Below are 17,991 nucleotides of genomic sequence, written 5' to 3' on the forward strand. Positions count from 1 at the left end.
ACATGGCTGTTAATATTTTATATTTTTCTTGTATATCACTAATTCTGTTATTCATTTTGCTTCAGTTAATTGAACTTAGTTGGATACACCACTGTTTTCGTTTGTTGTTGTTGTTGTTGTTGGGTTGTTTGGGGGGGAAGAGACCAAGCTGCGAGTTCATCGGTCTCATAGGATTAGGGAAGGACGAGGAAGGAAGTCGGCCGTGCCCTTCTTGAATCCCTGCTAGTTCTTTGAGAGAAGCTTCTCCTAATCCAGAAAAATAATAAATGAATTACTGTAACAAACTAGGAGCTGGCAGTGGTAAGGTAGCAGAACACAAATATGTAACATTTGAACAGAAAACACAAATTTAGTTCTAAAATGGTACTCCAAATAATTATTGTGTATTTAACACAGAAACTCCAATGAATGCAAGCAAACAAGGAAAAAAATTAAGAATATGAAATTGCCCAGTTTAACTTCAGATGTCAAACCCTTGAGTTCCACCCCACTACGGTGGTTCTGATTCAACATAAAGTAAATAAACCACACTACGAACTAAAACAGAGACAAAAACATTTCAGTAACTATCGTTCCAATTATAATAAGCCCACCATGGATTAACGTTTAGCTGTCAGATCAAAACAGGTAACTAACACTCAAAAATCATTCTGTGAAGCAAATGGAGAATGATAAAAGATGTACAAATAAAATTTAAGGAACATCGTCCAGCTGGCTTCAACTACAGACACTTAAGTTAATCCTGAGTACCGAAGCCAGCACAAATAACACTGATAAATTATAAACTGGGCTCGACTACGATAGACAGGAATACCTCTAATGTGGACATACAGGTACCTTCAGCAATGTACATAGCCTGATTTAAACTCAGATTACTGAGGCCTGATCCATAAAAGAAAGTATAAATAACAATCGAACGAGGACCCCCACCTGGCTTCAACAAAGACCGGAAAACTGAAGTTACGTTTATGGTGAGTACACAATAGATTACAGAAGCGATTCATTGTATTCGTAAAGTATCAACAGAGCTAAATAGACAGAAATAAAAGTGAGTTAAAAAAATTACCAAAGTAAGTGAGAGCGACTGCTAAACTATTTTTAAAAAACACCGTCGTTAACTGAAGCTTAAAACACACTTTATGAAGAACCCCACGGTACAGAAGAACGCTCCGAATAGCAGCTCATACAGTCTACGCTGAGAAACAAGTCCAAACGGTTCAGCCATTCTACTTTGCCCAAGGTTTTTGTGGATTCTAAACAACAGTTCCGATACGAAAGTCGACTTCCATCAAATCCGAGCTACGCATTTCTTGCCGTTGGATGGTCATCCTCCATTTATCGGCGTGACAGAGAAAGGCCCCCTTCCAGCCGGGGCGTGAAAGGGTCGGTCGGTTAGCCACGGGAAAGAGGGTATATATCGCCCTTTCGATTACCTATTTAAACAGCGTTCGGGTTAATAACGTTCGAGTTCATAAATTATCTTGCATTTTGCTACAGACTGACGATAGCGATTTTGGTCTGTAATGGTGTGCGCCTTCTCTTTTAATCTTTTTGTAAACAGCTGTGTGCCGCCATCAATAAAAGTACGGTCTAGTTTGATTTTAGCCAGTGTCCTAAATACAGGAGCAGACATCATAAATTTTAAACAGGTTTGGACTAATGTCTGTTAGAGGACAACATTTAAAAATGGTTCAAATGGCTCTGAGCACTATGGGTCATCAGTCCCCTAGAATATAGAACTACTTAGCCCTAACTAACCCTGGGACATCACACACATCCATGCCCTAGGCAGGATTCGAAACTGCGACCGTACCGGTCTCGCGGTTCCAGACTGAAGCGCCTAGAACCGCTCGGCCACACCGGCCGGCGATAACATTTTATAAAAATGTACTTTATGTCAGCACATTATCTTAGTTCAACGGTCAAAAAGAAATACGTAGAAATTTATAAAGCTGTATAAAGATAGCTATCCCGCAGATCAAAATGACACTTAACGTACGTTATTGCTCAACACATACCAACATAATAATAAACCGTACCAGAATGCCAACTTTTCGCTCTCGTACGTTTCCTACTATGGTAAGTCAGCAAAATTTCGGTAGTTACAGCAGCACAAAACCATTAACGTTCTGGTTGTTACGTAACACTTCACCCACTCGTCTATCTGAATCACGACGTAGGCTAACTGAATGTACATTCTGAGAATAGTAGAGTGGAGAAAATAATCCCCGTTCTCTTGGTAAAGCTCAAATGGGACTCAACTTCTGAGGTCATCAGTCCCCTAGAACTTAGAACTACTTAAACCTAACTAACCTAAGGACATCACACACATCCATGCCCGAGGCAGGATTCGAACCTGCGACCGTCTCGGTCGCGCGATTCCAGAATGTAGCGCCTAGAATCGATCGGCCACTCCGGCTAGCCTTGGTAAAGTCCTAGTAGAAGTCATTCAGTGTCGCCTTTCCCTTGTGTGTTACGTGCGTAACTACATCTTGTAGATTACTCAGCTGATATCACGTGTGCTATAAGGGTTGTTCGGTAATGCTCGTTACAAACTTCTAGGACCTATAGGGTGGAGTGATTACATAATATTTTGAATAGGAATCCATGTCCGGGAACGTACTACCTCCCCGCTACAGACGCTTCAAAACTTGTTTGGTAGGTTGGTAGGTGGGCATGCAAAAAATGGTTCAAATGGCTCTGAGCACTATGGGACTTAACTGCTGAGGTCATCAGTACCCTAGGACTTAGAACTACGTAACCTAACTAACCTAAGGACATCACACACATCCATGCCCGAGGCAGGATTCGAACCTGCGACCGTTGAAGTCGCGCGGTTCCGGACTGAAGCGCCTAGAACCACGCGGGCACAGCGGCCGGCGGTAGGTATGCAGGAGGGTAGTCATGGTCGTGGGTAGTGAGTCGGATATGCTGTCATTTGATGTCTATCCTACCTCTGTGCCCTCGTTCGAGTCTCATTCACGTGTCTGTGAGTGTTAGAGCAACATGCTTGTGTACATGTTTTGCACAAAACACCGACATGATCGTTCTGAATGGCGAAGCTCAGGGCAATGGAGGAGTTGCTCGTCGCTTTTATCGAGATCGTTATCCAAAACGTCTTAATCCATCGCTACCCTTTTCGCCACAATTGCGTAACGGCTTCGGAAAAGGGTACGTCACCGTGAGCAGGCGTGACTCTGGCGCTCCAAGGAGACGCCGTACACCCGAACTGGAAGACGCCGTACTGCATCACGTTGAAAAATAAACGTCAACGGGCACACGAGCAATTCTTTTGCCTGATAATGAGTGTAACTGTAAAACAAGTGATGTACTGGGTCACGCCCCAACCATTACTTGTAAATGTGGTTGCGTTACCAACATGTTCTCAAATGGTTGTAGCACGGAAACGGTAAGTTTCCGGACATTGGTTCCAGTTCAGAATGTTATCAATTCACTCCCCTCCTCAAGTCCTAGAAGTTTGAAACGGGAATTCCCCAAGACCCTGAAGGCTTGAAATTGTGTTGATATTGTGGATAAGGGAAATGAATGGAAGGTTAAGGTAGAAATCTGGTGCCAAGACATGGCCAACTACCTTTTCTGAGGTTGTATGATAAATTTTTACGTTTATTGAAGCACCTGTTTCAGAATGGATCTTACATTCTCCTTAATTAATTAGTCACGCGTAAAAATTTACGTATATTAGGTTGTTTTCAGTTTCAATGAACAGATTCCCGTAAAAAGTAAAGGTTGACCAGCAGTCAACAGGAAAGGAGAAAAGAAGAAAGATTAGTGTCTAATGTTGAGTCGGCAACGAGATCATCAGAGTCAGACCTCAAGCCCACATTGAGAGAAACTGAGGAAGAAGGAACCATCACGGTATTTGCCTTAAGCAAATTAAGGAAATCATGGAAAACTAAAATATGGGTGGTCGGACAGGGATTTAAATCTCCGTCCTGTCGAATTCGAGTCCAGGACATTACCACTGCGCTAACTCGGTCGGTGGCCAAGAAAAGATGAAACCAGGCACAGTATTTTCTACAGCAACCACTACGTCGCAAGCAGCACTTATGAATACGATAAGAGAGAAAGAGGTGTAAATACTGGAACAGTAATCTAGTGTCAGACTAAGAAATATTTAAAAGTGGCGTACATCATATCACATTGAGATAAAGCAACCAAATAACTAGGTTAATATTTACAGAGTGTAAAGTGATATAATGTGACAGTATCAGATTATTTCACATTAAATAGTGACTTCTGACAATAGATTAACGATGTACCCTTCCAAAACAGCTGCAAATGAATAGGCTAAAAAGACCATCTATTGTGCCATAATGGTATACTCTACAGTAACGTTTGTAGTCTGGTCTATAGCAGTCTCATATGCGAAGTACTAGTGGATACGTCCGCTGTGACAGTAAGGCATCACGCACATATTAGAGCTACTTAAGTGGAATAATACGTGGGCCATTACAGACACATACGCTTCCAGATAGAAATTGTGAGCATTTGTTTTTGGCAGCCTGTAGCGTTTAGCATAGCGCTCTGTCTTGGAACCGAGCCATGTTTTCAGCTGGAGCGCTGAATAGCTACGGAAAGCAGCGCATCGCTTTCTATATTTTATTGTTATTCTCATTGAAACTAGTAGTGGCAATAGTAGTAGTAGTAGTAGTAGGATTAGTAATAGCAACACCCTAATAGTAGCATTTGTAATTATGTTGCACCATGTAAGTATAGCGTACTTCAATGTGACATAGTGTGTTAATTTGGTTTTAGAGAAAAATAACACAAAGAAATAAGCAATTTTATGTTTGTACAACAATTTAGAAGTACTATTAGGTCTAGATTTGTTCTAAAAAATTTGACTTGACATTTTTGACTAATAAATTGTTCACAAGTCACTTCACTGGCAAATTTCATTTAATTAGTTGCTGAAAGTACGGGTTAACTTCGAAGATAGGAGATATACTTTAACTTTTTTAGAACTACAACTCACCTGAAGATGGGCTAAGAAGCAGAGCGCCAGCTCGTGAGCAAATAAATATAATTTTATATAACATTAGAAAGTGCTTTCCTTTTTAATATTATTATCATTTTTCGCCAAGCATCGGCAGAAAATTCAATTAATGTTACAATATTAGAAGTATTTTTGTTGCGACGTTCAATCTGAAGATTGGTATGATCAAGATGTTCAGGTTAGTCTCTCCTGTGCAAGTCGCTTCAAGCCTGCATAAATACTACAATATTTATCCAGTTGAACCGGCTAACTATATTCAAGCTATAGATCTCCCTCTACAATTTCTATCCCCCACACTTTCCTGTAACATCAGACTGATTTCTCCTTTATACCTCATGATTTGTCCAACCACCGATCCACTGTTTTACCTAAGTTGTACCATAAATTTATTTTCTATCCATAAGTTTCTCCCCATGAGTTGTCTGATCTACCATTTAACCTGAAGTATATTTCTATTTCACAATAATTCTGATCTCTTCTTATCTGAATTTTTGATCGTCCACGTTTGTTACGTTGTTGAGGAAAGGCAATTAAACTGACAGTCTGTTTTCACAAATTTATCTTTTTCGAAACGTTTTATTGCTTCCGCCGTTTTGCCAGATATTGTGATCTAGTTAATTACTTTATATTTTGAAACTCTGAAAAAAATATTTATATGTGATTCCGTAAGTGTCTCAAATTTTTCAGTTAACCGTAACATAAAAATTTAAGGTTTAGTAGTAGATGTCACTTTCCCCATTGAATGTCATATTCAATATTTTCAGGTTCAGGACACTACTTACATGTAACTATCTCTTAAAATAAAAAGTATTTAGTGAGTAAACGTCAACTACAGTTAAAGAGGTTGGGCTTTTTAATTTGGGGAGGGGGGGTCGGGGGATGGGGTTAAATAATATCCCCTCCGTGGTAGTATACCTTAACGATGTGCACTGATATTGGTATGGGTGTACCAAAAGATATTTTCATGTTCTGGACCAGACTAACACATCAGTACAACTTTCAAAACTGTGTTCTTAATTTAAGTCAACAAAAATTGACGAATTTTGTTTGTTTCAAATTTTGTAGTGGGGAGATAAAGTACCTCCCTCCCCCCACTTGCTATCTCGCGTTATAGATAATACCTTGGTATTACTAGCGTTAAAATTCACAAAGCTGTTAGACAAAATTTAAACAAACTGATTTTACAATTTGTAAGTGCTCGACTAAGTTGGTGGCTTAATAACGCCAGTCAAGAAAACAAAAAGAGATCGAATGTGGGGAATAATTCGTATAGTTGCAAATTTTTGTACAGTCACAGGGGGGAGTTCCATTAAACAACACACTACAAATCTTGACCGGTTGGGGCTGAGTGTGGAATTAGGGTGCGTCTGAAGATCGCGAACTCGTAATCTACGGCCTCTAACGGAAACGTGTCCCAGTACAAAATTCAGTTACATTCAGTTTTCTGCAAAAAGGTCTTGTTCTTTATTTCTATAGGACTAACAGTTTGCGCGTAGCAAGCGGCAGAATATGAAAACCTCAAGCTTGGTTTTTGGTAGCCAGAAGTAACATTGTGGGTTGCATAAAACGACATCGGTAGGGGCAGCTGAATCACACTGTATACAGTACTGTAGTATCGCATATAAGACTCAGATCTGAATTTTTAATCGTCTGATATGTTTTGAGCACTGTCTCCATCTCTATGTATCTTTATTCGTCGCTCTCTTCTCGGTGAATTTCGGGGTGAGAGCATCACCTAGGTATTTTACCTTAGCCGGCAGGTGTGGCCGAGTGGTTTTAGGCGCTTCAGTCTGGAACCACGAGACCGCTACTGTCGCAGGTTCGAATCCTGCCTCGGGCATGGATGTGTGTGCTGTCCTTAGGTTTGTTAGGTTTAAGTAGTACTAAGTTCTAGGGGACTGATGACCTCCGATGTTAAGTCAAATACTGCTCAGAACCAACCATATTTTATCTTCAGTGTCCCTTCATGGCATCACACATTGTCTTCATTGTGGAAGTTGGATCCTTTGCGTCTCTATTCTTGTACATAATTTCAAAATTATTTTAAGAAAAGCAGTTCCTTACAGTCAGGGTGCAGCCACATTCAGGTTGTATGAACGGTGGGCTGATCACTGCGTACAGGAGGTGAAAGCAACTGGGAGGATGTCTTTATGGCCCAGAGATAATCATTGTCAGCACAAAAGTTTTCGAATGTTACAACTTTAGTTGCTGAATACCGTGTGCAGACCTACGTAGATGTTGGACTTACCCGCCGGCAAAACAGAACTTGGCAGAGAGAGAGGTTAGCTGCGCCAAATGCACATCAACAAAAGTTTTCATCTCTCGATATGTCGAGAAAGTGTGTTGCTGTTGTGATAGTTCCTGTAGCGATCGGAAGGTCACCCCTAGAGTTGTTTGTAAACATATCCATCGTTACCACGACCGGTACTTACATGTAGAACGCCGCTCTCGAATGGATTACAGCATTTAACTTGAAAGTAAGGCACTAAAAATTAGAGACAACTGTGGAACAAAAAAGTGAACATCCATCATTCCACGAAGGACAGTTGCGGGCAGCGATCGGATCATGAAGACTTGTCAGTCATGGAAGCTATTCGATATGAGTACAGGAGTCAAAGTAATGTGGTGCGGAAATGGAATCGGTTGCAATTGACAGTAAGTGCGCAGGGTAATCGATACTTAACGAGTCAAAAGCACAGTGGACTGAGTGCTCCAGAACATCTGTCGGCGTTCTAATGGGCTACAGGACATCATGTGTTGCATCAAACCAACTACCACGACGAGCACGATGTCGTACACCACAAGAACATGGAATCCGTTACAGAGGGGGAAAAACCACGCCGAACGGACGCTCCAGGATTGTTTACGGACGGAATTCGAATCTTTTACTACCCTGATATTCACAGACAACGTGTCTGGAGACAACTCGGTAATTGCTAACGCCTCAGACACTCCGTCCCATATGTCCAATAAGGTGGTAGTGAAGTGATGTCTGGGGTGGCATCGTTTGGGGCCATGGTATACGTCTCGTGGTTGTTCAAACCAGTCTTCTTACTCTGCGTTACAGGGACGAAAATCTGCAAGCATCAGTGCGACCGTAACGACAACATTATGGTGACATTTATATGTTTATGGATACAAACTCATTTGCGCATCGTGCACTTCTCGTGAATACGTTCCTTCAGCAAGCTCGGCCACCATAATAGAGTGGCCTGCTTGTTCCCCAGACATGAACACAATCGAGCAAGTGTGGAATCGATTACAACATCGGTTTGGGACTTGACAACGTACTCTGCGCGACTTCCCAAGAATTGCCATCGAAGAGTTAAACAATTTGGACTGATGATCTCACTGAATATATGTCACGATGGACGTTGCTCAGGAGTGTTGTGAAAAATCTCCCATGGGAAAGAGACGATTTTGTAGTTACGCAAGAATTTATTTTTTGATTTGATTATATCGACACATTAAAACTGAATATATACGCAAGCATTAGAGCCAATGTTTGTTTTCTTTGATATGAATTTCAAAATAAAGGGCTAATGCAAACCTTTTGCTGAAGTGTGTATAATGCGTCAATGCTATGAGGGCGTGCTGTCAATCAACGCATGGGAATTTTTTATCCTGTTCTCAATATTGGTTGAGGTATTACGTGTCACGCATATTACTCGGTCGACTATCACACTGACGCAAGTTGAAACCCTCTGACGCTAGAGGGCTCCGAATCGTAGCCTGTAACATGGCACTGTGTAACGTAACTGTGTCGGTCTGTGCGAAACAGCTTGGTGTAATAGAGTTCCTGACCGCAGAAAACGTGCCTCCAGTCGAAATCTGTAGAAGAATGGAAGCTGTGTACGGTGACGATGGTTTTTCCACGTTCATTCTGAAGAAAACTGTGGTGCTAACCTCAGCGTGTGTGACAGATTTTGGAGTGTTTCCAGATCTTAAAGGAGACCTTCGACGACTTCATTTTGATAGCGTTGAAGTGGCGTAAGTGGCGGCGAGGTTGTGGCTCCGCCAACAACGTGAGACATCCTAAGGTGACGGTATCAACAAACTGGTGTCTCGTTGGGAGAAATCTTTCCGTATGTTGAGAAATAAATATGTAGACATGAAAAATAAAGACGTAGAATGTTAATAAAGTTTTTGTAATCTAAAAAGCCTTTAGAGTGTTCACATAAAAATTTCAGAAGCATTACTTTTCAGCACACCCTCTTAAAAAGAAGGTACGTTACTGTGTAACAGTTACCGAGAAATTACGCTTATAAACTTACTAGACAAAAATTATTCTTCAGCATACTGTTTGATCGTCACCTATTCTTCGGAGAGGCATCTTACCAGCTGAAATATGGAAAAGTGTGCGTGTAATTAAGAAACTGTACCATAAACACTTAAAGAATCTTATTGTATCAGCCGTTTGACATCCACTTCTCGCTAAAGGCCGCTTTCAGATACTCAGTATATAACAGTCTTCAGATGTTTTGTAATGTTATATACTCACCTTCCAACTGACGTCATGCCGATTTTAATACACTTCAGAATTCACATTAGCGCATCCTTCTTCAACTACACATTAAATTCGTGATATTACTATTTTACTGAATTTTCACCACGATCGCGTTACTGATAGGTTAGGCAATCGGACTGCATGTTATATTTCTTCCCCGTAAGATACCATAATCAGTATACAAGACCATACAGACTGTGCTCACTATGACGGCTGACTGCTGACCGGTGCTTTTTCCTCAGCTGGGGAGTTCTCCTCGGCGCCGTCCACATTTTCCATTGGTGCACTCTTCCCTTCTCAACAAAGAGCGACTTCATGTCAACTTTGCCTGTCCTATCTATGGAATATTCTTATTATCGGACCTATCCATGGACCAGTAAACCATACAATATTTTCGAAGATAACATTACATGAATAAAAATGGTTCATATTCGGTAAAAAAAATCAGAAACGAACGTAAATAATAACAAAATGTGCACAAAGTCCAGGCAAACCATTACTTACAAACAACTGTAAATTTTGATGACCAGAAGTTTTGGTGTTACAAGGTAAGAGTTTCCCCTTCCACCTCCATTTCAGTCTCACCACAGTAATAAATACGTCTTCTATTCCAATCTGACCACTGCTCCATTTTTTTTTTTTCGTTTTCAGTATCCGTTACTAAATTCCAACATCCAACTGTTTGTTGCGAATTGAGGAACGGGTCATGTTTAAACTGCATGTCTCAATGTGATAAGTGAAAACTTGTAATACAAACAGCTACTACGTCTGCATCTACACCTATTCTCCACAAACCACGTTCCCGATGTGTGGCAAAGGGTACTTTGCGTGCCACTGTCACTTCACCCTTTTGCTGTTCCAGTCGCAAATGGTTCGAAGGGAAGATCGATTGATGGGAATCCTCCGTGTGAGCTCGAATCTTCCTAATTTTACCTTCATGGTCTTTTTATGAGATAGACGGAGGAGGAAGCCATTTATTGACTGACTCTTCCAGAAACGTACACTCTCGACACTTTGCCACTAAACTACGCCGTGCGCAGAGCGCCTCTGTTCCAGGGTCTGCCACTGGATTTGTACCGAAACGCGCTACTCTTCGTTGGATCTTCTCTGCTTTCTCTATCAGTCCTGTCTAGTGCGTATCCCAGACTGACTAATAAGATCCAAATCTTGGTGTAACAAAGATTGTGTAAGCTACCTCCTCTGTGGATGGACTACAACTACTGAAGATACTTCTAACGCATCTCAGTCTGACATCTGCCTTACGTGTGATTAGTTTTATGTGGTCGTTCTAATTTAAATCGTTCCATGTGCCTACATATTTTATGGAAGTAATTGCTCCCAATCATGGTTCTGCAATCGTGTAATCGTACAACAACGGGTCTTTCTGCCTATTTATGTGCCGTACGCTGCATTTGTTAATGTTGAGGGTGACTGCCTCTTCCTGCACCAAACGTCGATCCTCCTCAGCTCTTCCTGCATTTCGCTACAATTTTCAAGCGTTGCCACTTCTTTATATACATAACAGCATAATCCCCCATGTATGGAAGTGAAAGATGGACGACAGACAGTTTAGACAAGAAAAGAATGGATCCTTCTAAAATGTGGTGCTAAGGAAGAAAGCTGAAGATTAACTAATGAGAAGTACCGAATAGCCTTGGATAGAAAAGAAATTTGTGGCTCAACCTGACTAGAAGACGTGATCGGTTTATATGGCACGTTCTGAGACTTCAAGGGATCTCCAATTTGGTACTGGAGGAAAGTGTGAGGGGTAAAAATCGTAAAGGAGACCAAGAGATAAATACAGAAAGCAGATTCGAAGGATGTAAGTTGCGCGCTTACACAGAATATAGTCTCAAGGAGGGCTGAATCAAAGCAGTTTTCTTACTGGAGACTACAACAGCAGCAACAACAAATTCACAAAACGCCTCATCGAACTTCCGACGTTATTCATTAGGTCGTTTATATATATTCTGAAACTAATAATTCCATAATACTACCTCGTGGTGCAGCAGAAGTTACTTTAACATCTGTAAATTTCTCTTATTCAGAATGACATCCTGTGTTATGTTTCCTAGAAAATCTTCAATGCAGTCAAACAACTGATATTACACGCGCTCGTTTTTTCTTCATTAATCAACAATGCGGAACTGTATAAGACGCCTTCTGAATGTCAAGAAGCGCGCCGTCTACCTATTCGCCAGTATCTGCTACTTTCTAGATCTCGTGCATTAACAGAGAGAGTTGCAAATTTTCCTTTATAGTCGTATCGGAGGTTAAGATTTTAAAGCATCGTTTGTCCACAAAACACCCTCGCAGCAGTGCCGTTCTTCGTGGTAAGATGCTAAACCCAAACGAATAAAAGCCTATTAACAACATTCAATTGCCTCAACGACTTTTAAACAGCACTGACAAAATTAACAATCCAAAACCGTCATTGCAGGAGCCACAATTAAGTTATTAATTAATGCCACTGTGAGAATGACGCTTCAAGTTATTTAACATATACAGAAATTTTACATTTGGTGCATGTGTGTTTTGAATACAATAAACAGTGACGGAATCAAAATTGACAATATTAAATCGCATAAACTGAAAGAACTAGAGGTTGTACAGAGTTTCAGGGAGAGGATAAGGGAACAATTGACAGGAATGGGGTAAAGAAATACAGTAGAGGAAGAATGGGTAGCTTTGAGAGATGAAGTAGTGATGGCAGCAGAGGACCTAGTAGGTAAAAAGACGAGGGCTAGTAGAAATCCTTGGGAAACAGAAGAAATACTGAATTTAATTGATGAAAGGAGAAAATATAAAAATGCAGCAAATGAAGCAGGCAAAAAGGAATACAAACGTCTCAAATACGAGATCGACAAGAAGTGCAAAATGGCTAAGCAGGGATGGCTAGAAGACAAATTTATGGATGTAGAGGGTTATCTCACTAGGGGTAAGATAGATACTGCCTACAGGAAAATTAAAGAGACCTTTGGAGAAAAGAGAACAACTTGTATGAATATCAAGAGCTCAGATGGAAACCCAGTTCTATGCAAAGAAGGGAAAGCAGGAAGGTGGAGGGAGTATGTAGAGGGTCTATACAAGGGCCATGTACTTGAGGACAATATTATGGAAATAGAAAAGGATGTAGATGAAGATGAAATGGGAGATACGATACTGCGTGAAGAGTTTGACAGAGCACTGAAAGACCTAAGTCGAAACAAGGCCCCAGGAGTAGACAACATTCCATTAGAACTACTGACGGCCTTGGGAGAGCCAGTCCTAAGAAAACTCTACCATCTGGTGAGCAAGATGTATGAGACAGGCGAAATACCGTCAGACTTCAAGAAGAATATAATAATTCCGATCCCAAAGAAAGCAGGTGTTGACAGATGTGAAAATTACCGAACAATCAGTTAAATAAGTCACGGATGAAAAATACTAACTCGTATTCTCTACAGACGAATGGAAAAACTGGTAGAAGCTGACCTCGGGGAAGATCAGTTTGGATTCCGTAGAAATATTGGAACACGTGAGGCAATACTGACCCTACGACATATCTTAGAAGCTAGATTAAGAAAAGGCAAACCTACGTTTCTAGCATTTGTAGACTTAGAGAAAGCTCTTGACAATGTTGACTGGAATACTCTCTTTCGAATTCTGAAGGTGGCAGGGGTAAAATACAGGGAGAGAAAGGCTATTTATAATTTGTACAGAAACCAGAAGGCAGTTATAAGAGTCGAGGGGCACGAAATGGAAGCAGTGTTTGGGAAGGGAGTGAGACAGGGTTGTAGCCTATCCCCGATGTTATTCAATCTGTATATTGAGCAAGCAGTAAAGGAAACGAAAGAAAAATTCGGAGTAGGTATTAAAATCCATGGAGAAGAAATAAAAACTTTGAGGTTCGCCGATGACATTGTAATTCTTTCAGAGACAGCAAAGGACTTGGAAGAGCAGTTGAACGGAATGGACAGTGTCATGAAAGGAGGGTATAAGATGAACATCAACAAAAGCAAAACGAGGATAATGGAGTGTAGTCGAATTAAGTCGGGTGATGCTGAGGGAATTAGATTAGGAAATGAGACACTTAAAGTAGTAAAGGAGTTTTGCTATTTGGGGAGCAAAATAACTGATGATGGTCGACGTAAAGAGGATATAAAATGCAGACTGGCAATGCCAAGGAAAGCGTTTCTGAAGAAGAGAAATTTGTTAACATCGAGTATTGATTTAAGTGTCAGGAAGTCGTTTGTGAAAGTATTTGTATGGAGCGTAGCATGTATGGAAGTGAAACATGGACGATAACTAGTTTGGACAAGAAGAGAATAGAAGCTTTCAAAATGTGGTGCTACAGAAGAATGCTGAATATTAGATGGGTAGATCATATAACTAATGAGGAGGTATTGAATAGGATTGGGGAGAAGAGAAGTTTGTGGCACAACTTAACTGGAAGAAGGGATAGGTTGGTAGGACATGTTCTGAGGCATCAAGGGATCACCAATTTAGTATTGGAGGGCAGCGTGGAGGGTATAAATCGTAGAGGGAGACCAAGAGATGAATACGCTAAACAGAATCAGAAGGCTGTAGGTTGCAGTAGGTACTGCGAGATGAAGAAGCTTGCACAGGATAGAGTAACATGGAGAGCTGCATCAAACCAGTCTCAGGACTGAAGACCACAACAACAACAAATCGCAGTCCGAGGAGTTGAAGCAAATACATTCGCTTATTGATTGGTTGGTTTTAGGGGAGGGGACTAAACACCGGGGTCATCAGTCCCGTCGGATTAGGGAAGGGAGTTGGCCGTGCCTTTCAAAAGAACCATCCCAGCATTTGCATGAAGCAATTTAGGGAAATCACGAAAACGTAGATGAGGAAGTTCGGACGCGGGTTTGAACCGTCGTCCTCCCGAATGTCAGTTCATTGTGCCAAACACTGCGCCACCTCGCTCGGTCATTCGCTCATTAATCAGACGTCGACATAAGGCGACCAGCTTGAGCGTAGCCCTGACATCACTCGATCCATTCATTCAGCTCAGATTTAGTGCTCTAAAGCAAACACGAGATAAAATTTAAAACCACACAAGGTGATTACAACAGAAGTGAACGGCATTTCACTTGACGAGAAATCTCATAAAGGCGTTTCAGGTTTTAACTGTAACTCAGTGCCCTTGAAAGTGATAATGGGAATTTAACACATGTGTATTTAAAAGAGAACCAATACTTCTCATAACAATTTTAACCCATGCGCCTATAAAAAGTAGCAAATACTTTAAAAAATATTTTTCTTTTCGTGAATAAATAAGGAAATTAAACTTCCATAAAAATACTCAATATTAAAATATAAATTTTGTTTGCCCCTTAGAAGTTGATTTAAAATAACTCGGGCATGTACTGGTGCGTCGGAATGCTGATCCATAATGGGGACTAAGCCCAAAATAACAGCCACTAATCAAGACACGTTCATAGGATTTGTCGACCTGGAAATTGCGTTCGACAATGTTTAATGGTGCAAGATGTTCGACATTCTCAGAAAAATAAGAGTAAGCCATGTGGAGAGACGGGTAGTATACAACATGTACAAGAGCAAAGAGGGAGTAATAAGAGTGGACGAACAAGAACGAAGTGCTCGGATTAAAAAGGGTGAAAAACAAGGATGTAGTCTTTCGCCCCTACTTGTCAATCTGTACATCAAAGTAGCAACGAAGGGAATAAAATAAAGATTCAGTGATACGATTCGCTGATGGCATTGCTATTCTGAGTGAAAGTGAAGAAGAATTGCATTATCTGCAGAAAGGAATGACCAGTCTAATGAGTAAACAATATGGATTGAAAGTACATCGAAGAAAGACGAAAGTACTGAGAAAATCAGAAATGAGAATAGCGAGAACTTTAACATTAGGATTGACGGTCACGAAGCAGGCAACAAAATAACCAATGACGGACGGAGCAAGAAGGGCATCAAAAGCAAACTAGCACTGGCAAAAAGGGCATTCTTGGCCAATTCAACTAGTATCAAACATTGGCCTCAATTTGAGGAATAAATTTCTGAGAATGTGCGTTTTGAGCAGAGCATCATATGGTAGTGAAACATGGAATATGGGAAAATCGAAGGAATTGAGATGTGGTACCACGGACGAATGTTGAAAATTAAGTGGACTTATAGGGTAAGGAATGAGGAGGTTCTGCGCAGAATTGAAGAGGAAAGGAATATGTGGAAAACAATGACAAGGAGAAGGGACGGAACGATAGGACATCTGTTAAGACATCATGAAATGACTTTTAAGACATCAGGAAATGACTTCCATGGTACTAGAGGGAGCTGTAGAGGGCAAAAACTGTGGAGAAAGACAGAGATTGGAATGGGTCCTGAAAATAGTTGAAGACGTAGGTTGCATGTGCTGCTCTGAGATGAAGAGGTTGGCACAGGAGAGAAACTCGTGGTGGGCCGCATGAAACCATTCAGAAGACTGATGACTGAAAATAAAATCTGATTAGGAAACGACACAAGCGAGAACGCAAATTAAGTCCGTATACCAAAGCTTCTCTCAAATAACAGGGGTTTTCGCAAATCAAAACCAGTAATTAATTCGCACATAACAAAAGGTATTCACAATTTTTCTTTTATACTTCGATCCTTGGCTGAATATTAAATTCCGGATGATTCTAAAGAAAAAACAGATTTCAGTTGTTTATTACAGGCAAACTATAAAAAATAGAAACACATTGCGTATACTACTGGACAGAGGAAGTTCAACCTTTTCGATATACCTGCACTACTGTTTGTAGCATCACGGCGACTATACCACAGGAGAAATCATTTTGTGTGTTGGAATTTCTGCGAATTCAATCCATTGTTCAAGTGCAACGTGCATTCCGCCGTCAATTCAGCAAGAACCCGCCTCTGTACAAACAAATGTATGGCTGGAATACAAAATCCCTGGAAGCTGGTTGCATATGCAAAGGGAAGAGCACTGGTCTGCCATGCACATCTGATGACAATGTCAAGCGCATGTGAGATGCGTTCACGTAGAGCCTCCGTAAGTCAACAAGAAGGGTAGGACAGGAACTGCGACTCCTGCAAATAACGGAGTGGCGTGCTCTGAAACGACGCCTGCATATGAAACCTTGTTGTTGTTGTGGTCATCAGTCCAGAGACTGGTTTGATGCAATTCTCCATGCTACTTTATCCTTTGCAGGCTTATTCATCTCCGAGTAAATACTGCAGCCTACATCCTTCTGAATCTGTTTACTGTATTCATCTCTTGGTCACCCTCTACGATTTTTACCCTCCTCGTTTCCCTCCAGTACTAAATTCATGATCCCTTGATGCCCCAGAACGTGTTATACCAACCGATCCCGTCTTCTAGTCAAGTTGTGCCACAAATTCCTCTTCTTCCCAATTCTGTTCAGTACCTCATCATTACTTACGTGATCTACCCTTCTTCTGTAGCACCACATTTCGAAAGCTTCTATTCTTTTCTTGTCTAAGCTGTTTATTGTCCATTTCACTTCCATACATGGGTACACTCCATAGAGATACTTTCAGAAAAGAGTTCCTGGCACTTAAATCTACACTCAATTTTAATAAATTTCTCTTCTTCAGAAGCCTTACAAGTTGCAATTACTGCAGCAATTGCGCCCTGGCCACCATAACAGGTACCCGCTGATTCGGGTGTGGAATGACAGAGACTATCATTTCGGTTATTCTCTTGGAATGCGTGGTGCTCATGTTGAGTATATGATACTTTGTCCTCCTCGCAGTGTCCGGCGACAGCGACTCCATCAGTTGTTTAGTCCGTATTGTGGCGGGCTCGGATGTGGCTTGCAAAACCGAGCTTTGCTTTGAAGATCGGATCGCACGAGGTGCAATACAGTTGCCCACTGGAGTTATACGTATAGATGTCATTAGACTTGGGCTTAGATTTACGGAGCTTTCGTCTATCGTCCAGGTTCTTTAGGAGGATATGCTCGAATTCTTCCACACTCATGTGTACAGTTGAGCGCCACTCTGATCGGTGCAATGCAAACTCCTCCCAACGCTTGCACGGAATGCCACAGTCTGTGAGGTGGCGTTTGATGCTGTCTTTATATCGCAGGTGCCGCCGCTTTCCACATGAGAGCTCTGAGTAGAACTCCGCTTTGGGAAGTCTACTTTCGTCCATGCCTATGATATGGCCACTCCATCTCAGTTGGTGTTTCATTAATAGAGCTTCAATGTCAAGCAGTTTCACGCGATGCATAATCTCCATGGTCGGAACACGGCCTTCCCATTTCATGCTGAAAATTGATCTCAGACAGCGAAGATGAAAGGTGTCTAGCCTCCTAATGTTAGCTTTATAACAGCACCAGGTTTCCGAGGCGTAGAGTAAAGCTGGTAATATTATTGCTTTGTTGACGGCAATTTTAGTTTGTAGCCTGAGATCATGTGAGTTCCATACTCGGTGATTCAGTATATGATATAGTGTCAGTGCGAACATAAAACTGTG

The sequence above is a fragment of the Schistocerca serialis genome, chromosome 7 (assembly GCF_023864345.2).
Source record: "Schistocerca serialis cubense isolate TAMUIC-IGC-003099 chromosome 7, iqSchSeri2.2, whole genome shotgun sequence".
Classification (NCBI taxonomy): Eukaryota; Metazoa; Arthropoda; class Insecta; order Orthoptera; family Acrididae; genus Schistocerca; species Schistocerca serialis.